Below are 22,599 nucleotides of genomic sequence, written 5' to 3'. Positions count from 1 at the left end.
GGACCTAGAGGAGGCAAGCAATGACGGAACTAGGAGAAGATTTTTTTTTTTTTTGGGGGGGGGGGGGAATTCACCTTGCTTGTTTCCACTTTTCAAAAAATACTTTTTAGAAAAATTTACTTTCTTATTTTCCATATTTTTCTGTTTTTACTGATTTTTTTAATATTTTAAGGAATTTTTTTACTTATTAGACACACCTAACATAAATACACCTAAAAAGTAAAAAAAAATTGTAAAAAAAATCTTTTAAAAATTCACTAAATATCAAAAATATAAAAATACAAGAATTCAGTACATTTTTTTATATTTTTATGTATTTATTAATTTTTTAAAATATTTTTTTACAAATTTTTTACTTTTTAGATATATCTAAGTAATGTGCATCTAAAAAAAGTAAAAAAAAATGTTTAAAATTTAAAAAATATTCACTAAAAACAAAAAAACACAAAAATCAAAAAAGTCAATTTTCAAAAAACTTAATCTAAAAAACTCAAACCAAACACACTGATTATTTGTTATAGAACTTTAAATATATATATATATATTTTTAGGTACATCGGAATAGAAAAATAAACAAAAAGGACTAGGTCCTAGCTCTTTCCTCAGAGAGGTGAACAATATCCGCAACTAGCATACTACGGATTTCCCGTGGAGGTTCAGAAACTATTAGCAACTCAACTGGTTGGTTTTTACCAAACTTTGCCATTGCATCGGCACATATGTTGGCGTCCCTCTTGATATGTTGAATTGAGCAATCACAACCTCTCAAGATGATGCGAGCATCTTCCACAATGCCCCTAAAGGGGCATCTTTCACCCAGTTCTTCAGTCAAAAGATGGACCACTTGCTCCGCATCAGTTTCAATGATTACTTGATTGAAACCCCGTTGAAGAATAATTGTGAGCCCCTTGTATACAGCCCAAAGTTTCCCTTCCAAACTGGTACATATCTCTAGTCTTTCATAGTAACCGCTAATCCATGCTCCTCTTTCATCTCGAAATAGCCCATCGAATCCACCACCTCCTCCACTCCGGCGAGTGTTACCGTCCGTATTTAGCTTGATTTTTCCTGCACTAGGACAAGACCACACTATTAGGCTCTTAAATTTGAGGGGCCTGAAAGCTTGGACTATTGCCTTAGAAAAATTTGTTATACTATTCACACTCTCAAAAATAGGAGTATTTTTATGTTCAAAAACCCATTTGTTCCGATTTTTCCAAATAGTCTAGGTCGTGGCTAGAAACAAATAATGGAGTTTGTATTTCCTTTTTGTATTCCGGGTGAACCAATCTTTTCAAGACAAGTGAAGCATATTGGAGGACCAGTCTTTGCCAAAAATTGTACACCAAACCTGCACAGCTTTAGGACAGAACCTTAATAAATGGTCAATATCCTCCATACTATCACAATACGGGCAGCTCGGGTCATTAGTTAGGCCCCTTAGATTTTTCATGTAATTTGTGAGAATCTTCTCATAAAGTACAAGCCACACAAAGCTCTTAAGCTTCTGAGGAACCCTAAGCTTTAATACTCAACTCCAATCCCCCTCCTGGCTTTGGTGATCAACAATCAGTTCATAGGCACTGGATGTAGAGAATTCTCCATCTGGGGATTTAACCCATCTGGGATAATCCTCTACATTCCTTGTGCGAGGAGGTTGGATTTTCAAGATATCAGTAACCAAAGGTAAGGGGAGGAGAGTATGCAACAGATTTACATCCTATTCACCAAAATCATCCAGAAGGGAATCCACAGTGACAAATTCAGAGGTAGGGCTTTGGATAGTAGCTAAACACAAGTCCTTATCGAGGACCCCCTCACCACACCACCAATCTTTCCAAACTCGCACTTTGGATCCATTTCCAAGGTTCCATCTCATTCATTTCACCAGGAGATCCTTGGTATTTAGAATGCCTTTCCAAACATGAGATATACTCTTTCCTTTTCTCCTATTAAGGAGGGAATGTTGCCTCAAGTATTTATTCTTAAGTACTTCCACCCATAAGCACTTTTTCTCTTTTAACATTTTCCAACCCAACTTGGATTAGAAGGGCTAGATTCTGATCTCTGGCCCTTCGAATCCCAAGGCCACCATCTTTTTTCAACTTACATACCTCTAATCCAAGAGCACTAATAGCTCTAATGATGGTGTGGGTCCCACGTGATGGGATGTTTTGCTCTTGTGTTTCTCTTCTTCTTCTTCTTCTTTTTTTTTTTGATTTTCCAGTTCATTAGAGCTGGCTTAGTGGTGCAAATTTAGTGGTACCAATCACTGCTATATATATATATATATAATTTTATACATAAATGGTCCTCTAGTATAAAATATATATGTCATTATTCTTCCATCTTGAATTCTCTTGCTATTTTACACCAAACAGACTTCTTCATCATATTAAAAATTGCTTTTATGGTATTTAATTTATTTATATATGTATATAACGTATATATCATATTATACATACATGTGTGTTTTGAATATATGGTGAAAAAAAATTATTTTTCTTTTGACTCCTCCGGTAATAAAATTCTGGTTCCACCCCTGGGAACAAGAGGAGGCGATCACCCCCATCCGATTTAAAAAAATCTCCATTATTATAGTAGTATTTATTATAATCATTTCTAAATTATTTTGCCCCCTCTAAATATTTTTCTTACAAATTTTAAATGGGCATCATCTGTCTGTTTTTTTATATATATATATAAATTTAAGTGGCTGTTTTTCTATATCTATAGAACATTAGATTAAATTATAAAACTAAAAAAAATAGACAAAATATAATAAAATTAATAATTTTTTATAATTACCATTAATACAAGCCTATTTCTAGATAATAGAATAAAGCGTTAGCTAATTATTTGATTCTATTATAGATGCTGTTATTGACATAAGAGATAGTAAAACATAACTCAAGATACCCCACTTTGATAAATAGATTGTTTGTATAATTATTATCTTTCTCAATATAGATAAATATATATATATATATACTTATTTATTTATGTTTTTATCTTATTTTTTCTTTTTATATATTAATAAAAAATTGATATTACAATTGATATATTTTATTTAAAACTTTTGTTAATATGTATATTTTCGATCCGTGAAAATTTTGGGTCCGTGAAAATTTAAGGTAGATGCATTTGAAACACAAATTTCTGGGTTACCAATCATTGTAGTACACAACACCAAGTCCACACCCCAATCAACTCTTTCAGACCGAAGGATCCACCTTACAAGTCAATGGAGGTGTTGTTTGTGGTGTTCCAGCCGACAGGTTACTGATTGGTCTCGCTCACCGCTAAGTGGTGCTCTTATTATAATTAATAGAGACAATGATTAATAGAGAGGATGAGATTGATGAATTTACATTGAATAATTAAAAAAATAAGAGAGAATATAATAAATTGTGATTGATAAAAAATATGCTCACGTTATATTTTTGAACCAATCAATAATTTTTTGCCCCAGTTTGATTTTTCTCAAATCCTTTTCGATGATTTCAACAGGTTAAATTGTAGTTTATTAAGTAGATCATTAATGTAAAATATTAAATTGATTAAATATCTATAATTACGTAACAAGATCATATTTATTTTTTTTAACGATAAAAGGTTAATATAATCTTGATAATTTATTTAAAGTAATTAAAATATGATCATGAATTACAAATTTTTGATTAACTTAATTTTTTTTTATATAAATAATATATTCAATAAACTTTACAATATAAATAGTTTGAATTAATGTAAAGGACTTAAAAAAAAAAAAAAAAAGCTCGCACCGTGGCATAGCAGGCTATCGTGGCCTTATCCAAAATCCTACATGCTCTATCTAACTTTACATCTTAAAACACTTATAATTAAAGTCTTGACCTTTATTTTTAAAAATAATCTATTCATTTTTTTTAAGAAACACGGTAAATTGATAGGGTGTTTGCAATGTCATAAAAAAGTTAAATCTTGTTTTCAATTTTTTATTTTTAGGATTTTTTTTTTAAATTATGTTAAAAAATTTTTACTTTTCCGATTTATCTTGCATACAGGAAAATCTGAAAAGTAAAAAATTTTGAGAAAATCCAAAATAAGCTAAAAGGTCTATTATATTTTACTTATTTTTGTCTTTTTTGAATTTCATTATAATTTTTTAAATTTTTTAATTTGTCTCATCGAGTCGAATTTGTTTTTTAGAGAATTTTTTAAAAAAAATCGTTAAAACCAAAATAAGCCCAAAAAAAAAAAAAATTACACACCAAATAAGCAAACTCCAACAACCCATTAGTCTTGTCTTGAATACATAAAAAAAAAAAAAAGCAATTTATTGACTTATTAATTTATTTAAATCACACCACTTTTTTATTTTTTTACATATCATCTTATGATAAGTAAAAAATTTAAAAAGTAAGTCACACTCAAAATAATAACTTCCAGTGACAAAGAGACTTGAAAGAGGAGCAAGCCGCCCCTGACTTGTTGAGACAACTCACAAATCAAAATGTGACTGATGGGAACCGATTTTCTTAAAAAATTATTTCATGATTGGAGATGATTATATTTTTAGTTAATCACAAATCATTATATTTTTTATTATTTTTCAATCACTCAACGTAAATTTTAAATTATACTTTCTAAATCGCAACACACTTCAAACACCACGTCACCATTGCCATCTCTAAGCATAGCTTTTTTTCATCCTCTGAAGTAAATTGCAGGCCTCCAAGAGGTTTTATAGCAATGTAGTGGACACCATCACACTTCATTGCTTTTTCAATCATAGGAATGTTATTGAATCGATGGAAAAATAGGTAGAGCAAGAAAGCAGAAAGTAGAAACAACCTTTCCTTGTGTGATTACTTAATTCATTTTAATTTATTTTTTAATTTTTTATGAAAAATTGTATAAAAAATAAATAGAGTATTGTAATAGTTTGATTTGATTTTTGATTATTTTAAAAGTCACTCTCCAAACAACTTTGTCATCCATTTTTTTTTAGACAAACATGACGATTATCAAATTAACTTAATTTTTTATATTAATAATATACAATACAATGAAAATCTTAAGTTTTCTCAAATTTAAATTAAAATATATGAGAAATGAAACACTATTCTGAACTCTCATGGTACACCAACAATCACTAGCCACCAATGTTGAAAAAATATTCATAAAGCTACCACAAATGCAAATAATTACAACAAAAAAGACCGAGACCCCCTTTCAAAGGTACCCCCACAACCCCTTTTGCCTTTTGATTGGTCAAAATTGTTTTTTTTTTTTTTTTTCTTCTCTCCCACTCACCAACCCCCACGTGTGTGTGGGGGTGATGGGAGTGGGAATATGAGGGGGTCCTAATCACAGCTGTAATTACAATTAACAGAAAGCATATTTTAGGCTCCATTTCAGTGGGAAGCTGCAGCAGTAATGATCTTTTAATCCGATGGATAATAGATGTAATTAATTTGATTAAATTAATTAAATTATTCGTTAGAAATTAGGCGCCTATGTGGTATGACCCTTTGAACCTTTTGAACCTTATCCATGTAAGTTTGAATTTGAATTCAAAACTTACTTGGATAACCCCTTAGGATATCCATATCTATCATATCAACTGATATGAATAAATGAGATATTATCCTATATATATAATGTGATATGGGATATAGGTGATTAAGAGAAAAACAACGTATACTGACTATCTCCCAAAATACAACAATCAAGAGCCATTTTGCACTGTGACTTGTGTGGGTGATATTCATTTTGTAATATCACTCCATTGCTGAGTTGACTGATCAGCTTCAAGAAGCACGTGATTTACCCACGAGATCCTTCAATTCAGACTCTGTAGAAAAAGGTATGACCATAATTTTTCATCCGCTGCGTTTTACCTTAGATTTACATTAGCATCAGAGCGTAAATGGGTATTTTCATGTTTTCTCTAATCATGTGTATATTTTTTATATATATGTGTACACATTATATACATGAATGTTTATAAAGGAGGAAAATTTCAACTCCTATTAGATTGAGAGTGTGGTACACCTCATTTTTATGTTTATTAAATGTGATTTTCGATGCCATAAATGTTTTTGTTGTGAAAAATGGAGTTCAGGAGTACCGAAATCGGACCAGAAAACACCCCGGAAGGCGGCGGGTGTGCCTCACGCTCCAGATGACGCCGTCAGCGGCGGCCACGCGCTCTCACGGACCTCCGCGCCACGCTGCCACGCGCGCACTATTTCGCGCTTTCACGCGCGCGCCGTCCGTGCTACCCACGCGCGCGCTGGGCGCTGAGACACGCGCTGAGCCGCTCTCCTAGCCGAGTTGCTCTGTTTTCCGCGCTGGCTTGGCTGGTTTGACGGCTGTGGTTAAGGGTTTGTTTGTTTTTTTTTTTTAATTCAGAATTACGTTAATGGTCATAATTAATTCGTTATAGCTTTGTTTTAAGCGTGGTTGGTACCGTTAGACTCAGAATTAAATTTTTTATCTTCTGTAAAATTTTGAAAATTTTATAAAAATAAAAAATATTTTTCCTAAAATAATGGCTTAAAATGCATCTGGTGTTGCATGATTAAGTTTCTGGGGCTGAATTTTTTATTTTAGACTACTGTTGTAGTTTACTATTTACTGGTATAGTTATAGCATTTTACCAGATTCTGGAATATTTATTTCTAATTTTATGTGTGTTTATTAGTTATTTAAAATTTCAGAAAATTCCAAAAAATTTTAGAAGTGATATAGTTTCTTTTATAGCATAATTTGAATATTAAATACAGCATATTGTTATTTTTTGCCTAGAGTTTTTAATATGTTGTAATTAGAATAGCATGATTAATTGTTATTTGTTTAAATTCCATTATTAATTGTGACATAGCATGAGTTGGTTGTGAATCTACATTATGATACTATTGTATGGAATTAGAATTTTTTATCATGCTTTTAGACATGCCATAGTCAGTGGGAGGTTATTCGGTTGAGAGAAATCTTTATAGATTAACTCCCAAAAACCAATATTTTGCGCATAAATTAAATTAAATTTTGGATAATATCACCTGTGGCGCAAGAGATGATTACGAGCATAGCGGATTTTCGATCTTGCGATTTGTGTAATATTGTCACTATTTAATTTAGATTTTTGTGGTAAAATTATATTATGCTAATCAAATTAATCCCAATGCAAATTTCTCTCTAAATTGACTTAGCTTATAGAAGTTAATTGGTTGACCTAGACTTAGTAAAGATGTTCAAATGTGAACAATGTAATCCCATTCTTTAGATGACCTAAAGTCTTGAAAACTTTAGGTCAAACTTTAATTGAGCCAAAGTAAGGAAACATGATTCAAAGTCGCTGTGGTTTTGTTGCCTTGTTTGGCATAATAAAAACTAATGTGTGCGCTATGGTTAGCGGCACGCTACATAGTTTTGGTTGGCGAGTTTTGAAGTTATGAAATTAGTAAGCCCTTAATAGATTTGTATATGATCTTGACTATTGAGTTGCACAGATTGACTTTATAATTTGACTTGTAAATAATGTTACATCATTGGATGAAGTAACATTCAAGAGTCACGTCATCTAAGAAATGCGAGCTTAAATAAATTAGTTATTAAGTGTCAGACGAGTAGCCAGTATGAGCAGTGTTTTGCTCTCTACCCAATTATTGGGAGTGGATGGAGAAAAATTTCATGCACTATAATAGTGTGCGTTGAAATATCACGTGAAGTGAAAAGATTAGCGCTTAGAAGCTGCAAAATCTATTAACACTAAATGAAAAGATTAGCACTTAGAAGCTGCAAAATCTATTAACACTAAGTGAAAAGATTAGCGCTTAGAAGCTGCAAAATCTATTAACACTAAGTGAAAAGATTAGCGCTTAGTGGCTGCAAAATCTATTAGCATTGCTAACTTGTCTAAGTCTGGATACTTACTGTTTCCACACTTGAGTGTGAGACATGAGGAGGGGCTTCTTTGTATGATTCCTTAGCTAGGCAAACGTTTTTGAATAACGTTTACCACTAAGCGCAAACGTTGCAACATAATAATGAAAAGGTCAAGGCTGACAAGGTTGTTATGACTCTAAGAATTTGACGCATCGCTTGTGAGAGCATTGTGTTGAATTAGATTTTTTAGCCTAATTCGCGCTTAAGTTACTTCAGGAGCTGTCATTGATTGATAGCTTATTATCTCCTTCTTGTGGAGAGTAGAATTAATTGCAAGTAACTATGAAGCGAGAAACAGAGATGGCAAGAGGAGTATCGTCATCTTTCAACAAGATGCAGTGAAGTGTATGGAGAATAAAATTGACTTGAAGGTGCAGGAGATTAGCACTTACTAGTTAAATTTGCGACTTAGGCGCACTTGATATATCCATGACATCCTTTATGATCTAGTGAATATGAATTAGTCGTGAGTCATTACCTAGTTGGGCCTAAACCTTTAAAACTTGTCTTCGAGAACTCATACATTAAGATGATTGGAATTAGTTTATGACATTAGTCATGAACCAGTGGCTTATTATACTTAATCACATTAATGAGATGATGACACGATGGTTTGAGTATGTGACAAGCCTCACCACTGTTTACTGATTTCTGCTAAACCGAGACTGATTATGATAAGTAATTGAATTAATTAAAATTATGAGCGAATTTATTGAGTGTGTTAGTTTAAATGCATGTTTATCTGTTTGACTGTTAAATGATCTGTTCATATGTTATGTTTTAAACTGTAAATTGAAGGCCTTATCGGCGGCCGAATCTGGAATTGATTAGGTGGCGTTTGGTAACACTTACGTTTTCTGTTTTCTGTTTATATTTATAAAAATTTAAAAAATTCAAATAAAAACTTGTTTGGTAAAATTTTTGATTTATAAATCAGTGGTCTCAGTTTATAAATTTGGCCAAAAAATGAAAATATAAAAAATGTGTTTCCGTTTTAAGTTTTCAGTTTTAAGATGAAACCGCCATCATTTCAGGGAGGCCTTGAACCCTTAAAGGCCGAAGCGTGGGTGCTTGAAACAAAAAAGTTATTTGAAGTGTTTTCGTGTTCTGAAGCACACAAAGTGCTACTGGCTACCTTCACCTTACAAGAAGAGGCCAGAAGATGGTGGATACTGGTCCGCGACACAAATACTGCTATGGATTGGGCTTAGTTTAAGGGAGCCTTCTTTGAGAAATACTTCCCATAGTGTGTCAAGGACCGCAAGGTAACCGAATTTGAGCAATTGAAGCAAGGTACTATGTCGGTGGCAGAGTATGAATCAAAGTTTACCGAACTTGCCTGTTATGTACCGCACATGGTTGATACCGATTACAAAAAGGTCAGGAAGTTTAAAGGCGGCCTTAATGTGGAAATTTTTGACAGGATCAATGTTCTGAAATTACTGAAGTATGTGGATGTTCTTGACCGAGCAATCATGGCTGAGTCAAACATCGAGGCACTGAAACAGACCGAAACACCGAGAACTGAATGGCATGGTAAGAGACAAGGTTTTAAGTTTAAGAAAGACAGAAATAATTCATTGAACAAAAAGCAGAATACAGGGTCAACAACTAGTTCCAGCCAGGGAAGTGGTTCCATACCACCCTGTTCTGAATGTGGTAAGAAACAAAAGGGGGTTTGTTATAAACTTTCAGGTGCTTGTTACAAGTGTGGCAAGGTGGGCCACATGGTCAAGGATTGTCCTTCTGCTCCTCAGGGCAATAGTAAAGCTGCACCAAGCGCAGCAGCATCAACTGCTCCACCAAAACCCAACCCCAAGGCGACTGGAAAAGAGCCTATGAAGCAAGGCTGAGTGTTCGCACTCGTACCGGGAGATGTACAGAATACCGAGACCGTTGTGTCAGGTATACTCTCAATTCGTGCTCAAAATGCATATGTTTTGATTGATTCGGGGTCTACGCATTCATACGTATCGCATGCTTTTTCGCGAAAATTGAATAGACCATTGGAACCCATGAACTATCTGTTAGTTGTATATTCACCTGTTGGGGGATCCATGACTTGTGCTTATATGTACCCTGCATGTGAAATTATTGTTGGGGATATTCATCTGTATATTGATTTACTGCCATTGAATATAGATCATTTTAATGTGATATTAGGAATGGGTTGGTTAACAAAATACCATGCTACCATAGATTATGTAACAAAATAAGTTGTTTTCTGTCCACCCGTACTGCCTGAATTTGTGTTTAACGGAGTTGAAGTAGTACCTCCCCCGTATATGATTTCATCCATGAAAGCTTTTAAATTGATTAGAAAGGGGTGTAAAGGGTATCTATGTTCTGTATTGACTATACCTACTGATGATAAAACTGATATGAACAGTATTCCTATAGTCAGAGAATTCCCAGATGTTTTTCCAATGATCTGCCAGAGGATTTGATTGAAAGGGAGATTGAGTTCACCATTGATGTGATTCCGGGTACACAGCCAGTATCTAAAGCTCCTTACAGGATGGCACCGACTGAATTGAAAGAGTTGAAAGTTCAGCTACAAGAACTGCTAGATAAGAAGTTCATCAGGCCCAGTACTTCACCGTAGGGTGCGCCAGTCTTATTTGTGAAAAAGAAAGACGGCTCATTGAGACTCTGCATTGACTACCGTGAATTGAACAAGGTAACAGTGAAAAATAAATATCCATTGCCTCGCATTGATGATTTATTTGACCAGTTACAGGGTGCCCAAGTGTTATCCAAAATTGACCTTAGATCTGGATACCACCAGTTGAAAGTCAAGACAGGGAACATTGAAAAGACTGCCTTTCAAACGAGGTATGGACATTATGAATTCTTAGTTATGCCTTTTGGAGTTACCAATGCACCTGCTGCATTTATGGACCTTATGAACAGAATTTTTAAACCGTTCCTCGATGACTTTATTGTTGTATTCATAGATGACATTTTTATTTATTCCAAAAGCATGGAGGAACATGAACATCATTTGAGAATTGCCCTACAGACCCTAAGAGAACAGAAACTATATGCTAAACTTACTCAATGTGAATTTTGGCTTGACAATGTTATGTTTTTGGGGCATGTAATCAGTAAGGATAGAATTTCAGTTGATCCACAGAAAATTGAAGCAGTAGTGAACTGGCCTAGACCGACAAATGTTACCGAAGTCCGAAGTTTTCTAGGTTTGGCCGGGTATTACAGAATGTTTGTCAAAGATTTCTTCAAGACTGCCCTACCACTGACACATCTGACTCAGAAGGGGATATCATTTGACTGGACCGATTAGAGGGAATCAGCTTTTCAATAGTTGAAAACTCGACTAGTAACTGCACCGATTCTCACCTTACCCTCAGGTACGGATGGTTATTTTGTATATAGTGATGCTTCTAATAAGGGTTTGGGATGTGTTTTAATGCAGAATGGGAAAGTTATTGCATATGCTTCCCGACAACTGAGACCGCATGAAAAGAACTACTCGACCCATGATTTGGAACTTGCTGCAGTGGTGTTTGCACTGAAAATTTGGCGTCACTACCTTTATGGGGTTACATGTGAGGTATACACAGACCACAAGAGTTTGAAATACTTCTTCACACAGAAAGAACTGAACATGAGGCAGCGGAGATGGTTAGAACTGATAAAAGATTATGATTTGCAAATTTTGTACCATTCGGGAAAAGCTAACACCGTTGCCGATGCATTGAGTCGGAAATCGATTGGAAATTTGGCCTGTTTACTGACCGGGTAGAAAGAATTGCTGTGTGACCTCGAAAGACTTGAAATTAAGATTGTTTTGCGTGAACAAGGTGGAACAATAGCTGCTATTTCTGCTCAACCGACACTGATTGAAGAGATTAAAGAGAAACAACAACAGGATGACTTCTTGAGGAAGATCATTGAAGAACGAGAATCTAAACCGAGGTCGAATTTCAAATTTGAGAATAATGTGTTGAAATTTCAGGGAAGATTGTGCGTACCAAGTGATTCTGAACTGAAAAGAAGAATTCTGCAAGAAGGCCACAATTCAAAACTGTCTATCCATCCAGAAAACACAAAAATGTACCAAGACTTGAAATTGAATTTCTGGTGGCCGGGAATGAAGAAAGAAATTGCTGATTTTGTATCGAAATGCCTTCATTGCCAACAAGTTAAAGTCGAACATCAACGACCCGCAGGTTTACTGCAACCCTTATCGATACCGGAGTGGAAATGGGAACATATCACTATGGATTGCATTGTTGGTTTACCTCGCTCCAGTAAAGGTATGGATTCAATTTGGGTTATTGTTGATAGATTGACTAAGTCTGCTTATTTCTTACCTATCAAAGCAATTTATAATGCGGACAAATTGGCTATAATCTACATTGATGAAATTGTTAGATTGCATGGAGTGCTTGTGTCCATTGTTTCTGATAGGGACTCGAAGTTTACATCAAGATTTTGGCAAAGTTTGCAGACAGCATTGGGCACTGAACTGAGACTGAGTAGTGCATACCATCCTCAGACAGATGGTCAGTCAGAAAGAACCATACAGACTCTAGAGGATTTACTGCGGATGTGTGTTCTTGATTTCCAAGAAAATTGGGAAAGTCATCTACCGTTGACTGAATTCGCCTACAACAACAGTTTTCATTCAAGTATTGGTATGGTGCCTTTTGAGGCTTTGTATGGCAGAAAATGCCGATCTCTGATTTGCTGCACAGAAGTTGGAGATGGGCCTTTGCTTGGGCCCGAGATTGTACAAGAAACTACCGAAAAAGGTGAAACTGATTCAACAGAGATTGAAAACCGCACAAAGCCGACAGAAAAGTTATGCGGATGTTCGAAGGCAAGACAGAGAGTATGAAGTAGGCGATCATGTTTTTGTAAAAGTGACACCGATGAAGGGCCAGACTCGTTTTGGAGTCAAGGATAAGCTAGCGCTAAGATATGTCGGACCGTATGAGATTATTGAGAAGATTAATCCGGTAGCGTATCAAGTAGCGCTTTCTCCTGAAATGGAGCATATGCATAACATGTTTCATATTTCAATGTTGAGGGAATACCTTCGGGATCCCTTCCATGTTATTAAGCCTACCCATGTAGTGCTAAGTGATGAATACACTTACGAAGAACAGCCTATTCAGATTGTGAACAGACGGATCAAGAAGTTAAGGAATAAAGAGATTCCGTTAGTGAAAGTTGACTGGCAAAACCATGGTGGCGTGTATGCCACATGGGAGAGAGAAGATGATATGATGAGGAGATATCTTGAATTGCTCCCACTGAATCCTGTTTTCTTTCAAAATGAAGGTAATTCGAGTTTGGAGAACCAAACTCTTTATAAGGAGGAGAGACTGTGACAACCCTCACCACTGTTTACTGATTTCTGCTAAACTGAGACTGATCATGATAAGTAATTGAATTCATTGAAATTATGAGCGAATTGATTGAGTGTGTTAGTTTAAATGCATGTCTATCTGTTTGACTGTTAAATGATCTGTTCATATGTTATGTTTTAAACTGCAAATTGAAGGCCTTATCGGCGGCCGAATCTGGAATTGATTAGTATTTTGTGCTAATTAGAATTTACTTGATTTTATGGCATGTTTAATTGAAATGTGATTTGGTATGATTAAATTGGATCAAATAAACAAAATTATCAAAGTTGGACTTATTTACAAGAGTGCCACTTTGTGGACTTTCATGACCTTTTATTTGATTTCTATATGCTAGCATTATATCATTCCATCAGCCATTCCTTGAACCATAGCCGACTAGAGAGAGAAAGAGAGAGGAAAAACTTGATTTCAACAAATTTAGCTTGGAGACTTAAAGAATTTGGAAAAGAATTGTATACTTAAGCTTGTATACCTTGAATTCATGACATAAGGTAGAAATTTCATCCTCTCATTGGTGAATTGAAGTTATATCTTGCATGATTCTTGGAAGTTTAGTGAGTTGAGTCTAGAATTGGTTTACAATGTTGAATTGAGAGCTAGATCATGCATGCATGCTCTTATATTGAGGTTTTGAAGTTGTTTTCATGGAATTTGTTACATGCATGTCCATATCTTGATTTTAGATCATGAAATCATCTTGTTTTTTAGGGAATTGGCTCATTGGAGCATGTATTAGGAGCTTTGAACTCATTAGAACATATGCATGTTATGTTTGATCATGTTTTTGAAGTTTATTTGGAAAATGTGTTTAATTGACTCACCATTGGGCTTTGATTTTACAAATTGATCTTCAATACATGTTATATTATGGGTTTAAAGTGTTTTTCCAGAAAATGGGCCCAAGAGGTTGAGTTTTGATGCATTAAAGTTGAATTTTGAACTTAAGGTTCAAATCTGGAAATTCCAGATTTTGGACTCACGCTCGAGCGTACGCCTTGTGTTCATGCAGTCCACTCGAGTGAAGAAAGTGGCGCTCGAGCGTGAAATGCATGTATCCAGTACTTTGCATGTGTTTACAGTCCGCTCGAGCGAGAGAGTTCACGCTCGAGCGAGGACTTGTGTCTCACGCTCGAGCGTGGATTGAGCGCCCGTCGAGCGTGATTTTTGTGCATCCAGTACTTTTACTGTAGCTTACAGTCCGCTCGAGCGACGAAAGTCACGCTCGAGCGGAGCTCATTTGTCTGCATGTCCGCTCGAGCGTAGAAAGCCACGCTCGAGCGAGACCCCTGTTTTCTGAAAATTTTGGAAAGTGTTTAAAAGTACATCTTTGCATCCTCATTCCATCCTAGGCATTCTTAGGCCTAGTTTAAGGCATCTTACTGAGGGTATTGATGTAGAACCACACCAAGGCAAATTAGGGATTAAGTTATTATTTTCCAACTGTGTAGCTTAGTGTGTGTTCATTCTGTAATTGTAGGGTTGGCATCCGAGGACGCCCTAGCTGGTTATAGTCCAGTGCTCTGTGAGTAACAATGTTGTAAAGATATGTTCAATTGAGATTATTTTCTGAACAAATGACCATACTATTTTATGAAATGACATTGTTTACTGAATGAATGTTTGTCCTATTTGGGAACTGTATCCGTGGCATCCATAGCAACTTACTGTTACTGAACTGTTACTGTTACTGCTACTGTTACAGAGATCTCTGTCGGTTCCCATGTTTGGAACCACTACTGTTTACTGATATGATGGCCATCATTGACTGTTCGGTCTGTTAGGACCTACTGTACTGTTTTGCTATTGGATGTACCACATATGACTATTATAGTTTCTAAATGACTATTATGGCATGAATTATAAGCCACAAACTGAATGACTGATATACTGATAAATGACTGTTTTCAATACTGAAAGGACATTCATTCCTAACCTCTTTATGCATATGTTATTCACTAGGATTTAGCTTACTGTTTATATATATATGTAGGTGTTCAGGCACCGGACTGCAGTTAGGAGCGTCGGATTAGCTCTTGTTTTGTCAAGCCAACCATCGTGCCTCACCTTGAGGTTCCAAGTGCTGCCAAGCTAAGGCTGCTTCGGGGTGTTTTAGATTTTTCCCTTTCTATCTCTGTTATGTATAGACTGTTACCGTACTATTTTGGTAGGGACTTGGTCCCTAACCCGAATGATTGTATATAAATGTACATGTACTGTTTATGTGAATATGTTTTAAAAAGTCTTTTTGCATACAGACTGTCACAGCTCATTGGACATCTTTAATTACTGTTTTGGCTTCCGCCAGCCCCTGTACTCTGTATTATTGTCATTACTGTTAAATAAGCCTTCGGTAATCTTAGATTACTGGACCCATAGGGGCGGGTTTGGGTCGTGACAGAGTGATATCAGAGAGATACTAAACCACGAGTTATACCGCACACACGTGTCCGAATGAGCTATAGGATGTCCTGGAAAATGAATAGGGCATTGCATGAGCATTAATTAATAAGTGTGTGTGGCCATGACATGAATATACGTGCTAATGTATGAATATGTTAAGTATGTAACTGTCTATGTTTATAATTGCCATAATTGCTTATAGTGAAATGGATAATGCAAGTACTGCTGAAGAAACTGAATCATCTGAGGCCAGAATAGCAAGGCTAGAGAGAACAGTTGAAATGTTGACTGAGGCCTTAAGGCTTCAACAATAGAACCAACAGCCCCTACCTCCTCCGGTACAGCCGGAACAGAATGTGAATGATGACATCATTGCTCTAACACAGAAGTTCAGTAAGATGAAACCGCAATCATTTCAATGAGGCCTTGAACCCTTAAAGGCCGAAGCGTGGGTGCTTGAAACAGAAAAGTTATTTGAAGTGTTTCCGTGTTCTGAACCACACAAAGTGCTACTGGCTACCTTCACTTTACAAGAAGAGGCCAGAAGGTGGTGGATGCTGGTCCGCGACACAAATACTGCTATGGATTGGGCTCAGTTTAAGGGAGCCTTCTTTGAGAAATTCTTCCCACAGTGTGTCAGCGACCGCAAGGTAACCGAATTTGAGCAATTAAAGCAAGGTACTATGTCGGTGGTAGAGTATGAATCAAAGTTTACCGAACTTGCCCGTTATGCACCGTACATGGTTGATACCGATTACAAAAAGGTCAGGAAGTTTAAAGGCGGCCTTAATGTGGAAATTCTTGACAGGATCAATGTTCTGAAATTGCTGAAGTATGTGGATGTTCTTGACCGAGCAATCATGGCTGAGTCAAACATCGAGGCACTGAAACAGACTGAAACATCGGCAGCTGAATGGCGTGGTAAGAGACGGGCTTTTAAGTTTAAGAAAGACGGAAATAATTCATCGAACAAAAAGCAGAATAAAGGATCAACAACCAGTTCCAGCCAGGGAAGTGGTTCCATACCGCCCTGTTTTGAATGTGGTAAGAAACATAAGGGGGTTTGTTATAAACTTTCAGGTGCTTGCTACAGGTGTGGCAAGGTGGGCCCCAGGGTCAACGATTTCGCTTCTGCTCCTCAGGGCAATAGTAAAGCTGCACCAAGCGCAGCAGCATTAACAGCTCCACCAAAACCCAACCCCAAGGCGACTGGAAAAGAGCCTATGAAGCAAGGCCGAGTGATCGCACTCGTACCGGGAGATGTACAGAATACCGAGACCGTTGTGTCAGGTATACTCTCAATTCGTGCTCAAAATGCATATGTTTTGATTGATTCGGGGTCTACGCATTCATACGTATCGCATGCTTTTTCGCGAAAATTGAATAAACCATTGGAACCCATGAACTATCTGTTAGTTATATCTTCACCTGTTGGGGAATCCATGACTTGTGCTTATATGTACCCTGCATGTGAAATTATTGTTGGGGATGTTCATCTGTATATTGATTTACTGCCATTGAATATAGATCATTTTGATGTGATATTAGGAATGGATTGGTGAACAAAATACCATGCTACCATAGATTGTGTAACAAAACAAGTTGCTTTCCGTCCACTCCGGCTGCCTAAATTTGTGTTTAACAGAGTTGGAGTAGTACCTCCCCCGTATATGATTTCATCCATGAAAGCTTTTAAATTGATTAGAAAGGGGTGTGAAGGGTATCTATGTTCTGTATTGACTGTACCTACTGATGATAAAACTGATGTGAACAGTATTTCTATAGTCAGAGAATTCCCAGATGTTTTTCCAGATGATCTGCCAGAGGATTTCATTGACAGGGAGATTGAGTTCACCATTGATGTGATTCCGGGTACACAGCCAATATCTAAAGCTCCTTACAGGATGGCACCGATTGAATTGAAAGAGTTGAAAGTTCAGCTACAATAACTGCTAGATAAGAAGTTCATCAGGCCCAGTACTTCACCGTGGGGTGCGCCAGTCTTATTTGTGAAAAAGAAAGATAGCTCATTGAGACTCTGCATTGAGTACCGTGAATTGAACAAGGTAAAAGTGAAAAATAAATATCCATTGCCTCGCATTGATGATTTATTTGACCAGTTACAGGGTGCCCAAGTGTTATCCAAAATTGACCTTAGATCTGGATACCACCAGTTAAAAGTCAAGATAGGGGACATTGAAAAGACTGCCTTTCGAACGAGGTATAGACATTGTGAATTCTTAGTTATGCCTTTCGGAGTTACCAATGCACCTGCTGCATTTATGGACCTTATGAACAGAATTTTTAAACCGTTCCTCGATGACTTTATTGTTGTATTCATAGATGACATTTTAATTTATTCCAAAAGCACGGAGGAACATGAACATCGTTTAAGAATTGTCCTACAGACCCTAAGAGAACAGAAACTGTATGCTAAACTTACTCAATATGAATTTTGGCTTGACAATATTATGTTTTTGGGGCATGTAATCAGTAAGGATGGAATTTCAGTTGATCCACAGAAAATTGAAGCAGTAGTGAACTGGCCTAGACCGACAAATGTTACCGAAGTCCGAAGTATTCTAGGCTTGGCCGAGTATTACAGAAGGTTTGTCAAAGATTTCTCGAAGATTGCCCTACCACTGACACAGCTGACTCAGAAGGGGATATCATTTGACTGGACCGATCAGAAGGAATCAACTTTTCAATAGTTGAAAACTCGACTAGTGGCTGCACCGATTCTCACCTTACCCTCAGGTACGGATGGTTATTTTGTATATAGTGATGCTTCTTATGAGGGTTTGGGATGTGTTTTAATGCAGAATGGGAAAGTTATTGCATATGCTTCCTGACAACTGAGACCGCATGAAAAGAACTACTCGACCCATGATTTGGAACTTGCTGTAGTGGTGTTTGCACTGAAAATTTGGCGTCACTACCTTTATGGGGTTACATGTGAGGTATACACAGACCACAAGAGTTTGAAATACTTCTTCACACAGAAAGAACTGAACATGAGGCAGCGAAGATGGTTAGAACTGATAAAAGATTATGATTTCGGGAAAAGCTAACACCGTTGCCGATGCATTGAGTCGGAAATCGATTGGAAATTTGGCCTGTTTACTGACCGGGCAGAAAGAATTGCTATGTGACCTTGAAAGACTTGAAATTGAGATTGTTTTGCATGAACAAGGTGGAACAATAGCCGCTATGTCTGCTTAATCGGCACTGATTGAAGAGATTAAAGAGAAACAGCAACAGGATGACTTCTTGAGGAAGATCATCGAAGAACGGAAATCTAAACCGAGGCCGAATTTCAAATTTGAGAATAACGTGTTGAAATTTCAGGGAAGATTATGTGTACCAAGTGATTCTGAACTGAAAAGAAGAATTCTGCAAGAAGGCCATAATTCAAAACTGTTTATCCATCCAGGAAACACAAAAATGTACCAAGACTTGAAATTGAATTTCTGGTGGCTGGGAATAAAGAAAGAATTTGCTGATTTTGTATCGAAATGTCTTCATTGCCAACAAGTTGAAATCGAACATTAACGACCCGCAGGTTTACTGCAACCCTTACCGATACTGGAGTGGAAATGAGAACATATCACTATGGATTGCATTGTTGGTTTACCTCGCTCTAGTAAAGGTATGGATTCAATTTGGGTTATTGTTGATAGATTGACTAAGTCTGCTCATTTCTTACCTGTCAAAATAATTTATAATGCGGACAAATTGACTATACTCTATATTGACGAAATTGTTAGATTGCATGGAGTGCTTGTGTCCATTGTTTCTGATAGGGACTCGAAGTTTACATCGAGATGTTGGCAAAGTTTGCAGACAGCATTGGGTACTGAACTGAGACTGAGTAGTGCATACCATCCTTAGACAGATGGTTAGTTAGAAAGAACCATCCAGACTCTAGAGGATTTACTGCGGATGTGTGTTCTTGATTTCCAGAAAAATTGGGAAAGTCATCTACCGTTGGCTGAATTCGCCTACAACAATAGTTTTCATTCAAGTATTGGTATGGCGCCTTTCGAGGCTTTGTATGGCAAAAAATGCCGATCTCCGATTTGCTGGGCAGAAGTTGGAGATGGGCCTTTGCTTGGGCCCGAGATTGTACAAGAAACTACCGAAAAAGGTGAAACTGATTCAACAGAGATTGAAAACCGCAAAAAGTCGACAGAAAAATTATGCGGATGTTCGAAGGCGAGACAGAGAGTATGAAGTAGGCGATCATGTTTTTGTAAAAGTGACACCGATGAAGGGCCAGACTCGTTTTGGAGTCAAGGGTAAGCTAGCGCCGAGATATGTCGGACCGTATGAGATTATTGAGAAGATTAATCCGGTGGCATATCAAGTAGCGTTTCCTCCTGAAATGGAGCATATTCATAACGTGTTTCATATTTCAATGTTGAGGGAATACCTTCGGGATCCCTTCCATTTAATTGAGCCTACCCCTGTAGTGCTAAGTGATGACTACACTTACGAAGAACGGCCTGTTCAGATTGTGAACAGACGGATCAAGAAGTTAAGGAATAAAGAGCTTCCGTTAGTGAAAGTTGACTGGCAAAACCATGGTGGCGTGTATGCCACTTGGGAGAGGGAAGATGATATGATGAGGAGATATCCTGAATTGTTCCCACTAAATCCTGTTTTCTTTTAAAATGAAGGTAATTCGAGTTTGGAGGACCAAACTCTTTATAAGGAGGGGAGACTATGACAACCCTCACCACTGTTTACTGATTTCTACTAAACTGAGACTGATCATGATAAGTAATTGAATTGATTGAACTTATGAGCGAATTGATTGAGTGTGTTAGTTTAAATGCATGTCTATCTGTTTGACTGTTAAATGATCTGTTCATATGTTATGTTTTAAACTGGAAATTGAAGGCCTTATCGGCGGCCAAATATGGAATTGATTAGTGTTTTGTGCTAATAAAAATTTATGTGATTTTATGGCATGTTTAATTGAAATGTGATTTGGTAAGATTAAATTGGATCAAATAAGCGAAATTATCAAAGTTGGACTTATTTACAAGAGTGCCACTTAGTGGACTTTCATGACCTTTTATTTGATTTCTATATGCTAGCATTATATCATTCCATCAGCCCATTCCTTGAACCATAGCCGACTAGAGAGAGAGAGAGAGAGAGAGAGGAAAAACTTGATTTCAATAAATTTAGCTTGGAGACTTGAAGAATTTGGAAGAAAATTGTATACTTGAGCTTGTGTACCTTGAATTCAAGACATAAGGTAGAAATTTCATCCTCTCATTGGTGAATTGAAGTTATATCTTGCATGATTCTTGGAAGTTTAGTGAGTTGAGTCTAGAATTGGTTTACAATGTTGAATTGAGAGCTAGATCATGCATGCATGCTCTTATATTGAGGTTTTGAAGTTGTTTTCATGGAATTTGTTACATGCATGTCCATATCTTGATTTTAGATCATGAAATCATCTTGTTTTTTGAGGGAATTGGCTCATTGGAGCATGTATTAGGAGCTTTGAACTCATTAGAACACATGCATGTTATGTTTGATCATGTTCTTGAAGTTTATTTGGAAAATGTGTTTAATTGACTCACCCTTGGGCTTTGATTTTACAAATTGATCTTCAATACATGTTATATTATGGGTTTAAAGTGTTTTTCCAGAAAATGGGCCCAAGAGGTTGAGTTTTGATACATTAAAGTTGAATTTTGAACTTGAGGTTCAAATCTGGAAATTCCAGATTTTGGACTCACGCTCGAGTGAGGAACTCCACGCTCGAGCGTACGCCTTGTGTTCATGCAGTCCACTCGAGCGAAGAAAGTGGCGCTCGAGCGTGAAATGCGTGTATCCAGTACTTTGCATGTGTTTACAGTCCGTTTGAGTGAGAGAGTTCACGCTCGAGCGAGGACTTGTGTCTCACGCTCGAGCGTGGATCGAGCGCCCGTCGAGCGTGATTTTTATGCATCCAGTACTTTTACTGTAGCTTACAGTCCGCTCAGGGAGTCATACTCGAGCGGAGCTCATTTGTCTGCATGTCCGCTCGAGCGTAGAAAGCCACGCTCAAGCGAGACCCCTGTTTTCTGAAAATTTTGAAAAGTGTTTAAAAGTGCATCTTTGCATCCTCATTCCATCCTAGGCATTCTTAGGCCTAGTTTAAGGCATCTTAATGAGGGTATTGATGTAGAACCACACCGAGGCAAATTCGGGATTAAGTTATTATTTTCCAACTGTGTAGGTTAGTGTGTGTTCATTCTGTAACTGTAGGGTTGGCATCCGCGGACGCCCTAGCTGGTTATAGCCCAGTGCTCTGTGAGTAACAATGTTGTAAAGATATGTTCAATTGAGATTATTTTCTGAACAAATGACCGTACTGTTTTATGAAATGACATTGTTTACTGAATGAATGTTTGTCCTATTTGTGAACTGTATTCGTGGCATGCATAGCAACTTACTGTTACTGAACTATTATTGCTACTGCTACAGAGATCTCTGTCAGTTCCCATGTTTGGAACCACTACTGTTTACTGATATGATGGCCATCATTGACTGCTCGGTCTGTTAAGACCTACTGTACTGTTTTGCTATTGGATGTACCACATATGACTATTATAGTTTCTAAATGACTGTTATGGCATGAATTATACGCCACAAACTGAATGACTGTTTTCAATACTGAAAGGACATTCATTCCTAATCTCTTTACGCATATGTTATTCACTAGGTTTTAGCTTACTGTTTATATATATATGTTGGTGTTCAGGCACTGGACCGGAGTTAGGAGCGTCGGATTAGCTCTTGTTTTGTCAAGCCAACCATCATGCCTCACCTTGAGGTTCCAAGTGCTGCCAAACTAAGGCTGCTT

Source organism: Camellia sinensis, chromosome 6, assembly GCF_055761805.1.
Source record: "Camellia sinensis isolate YWXY chromosome 6, ASM5576180v1, whole genome shotgun sequence".
NCBI lineage: Eukaryota > Viridiplantae > Streptophyta > Magnoliopsida > Ericales > Theaceae > Camellia > Camellia sinensis.
This window is presented reverse-complemented; position numbering follows the sequence as displayed.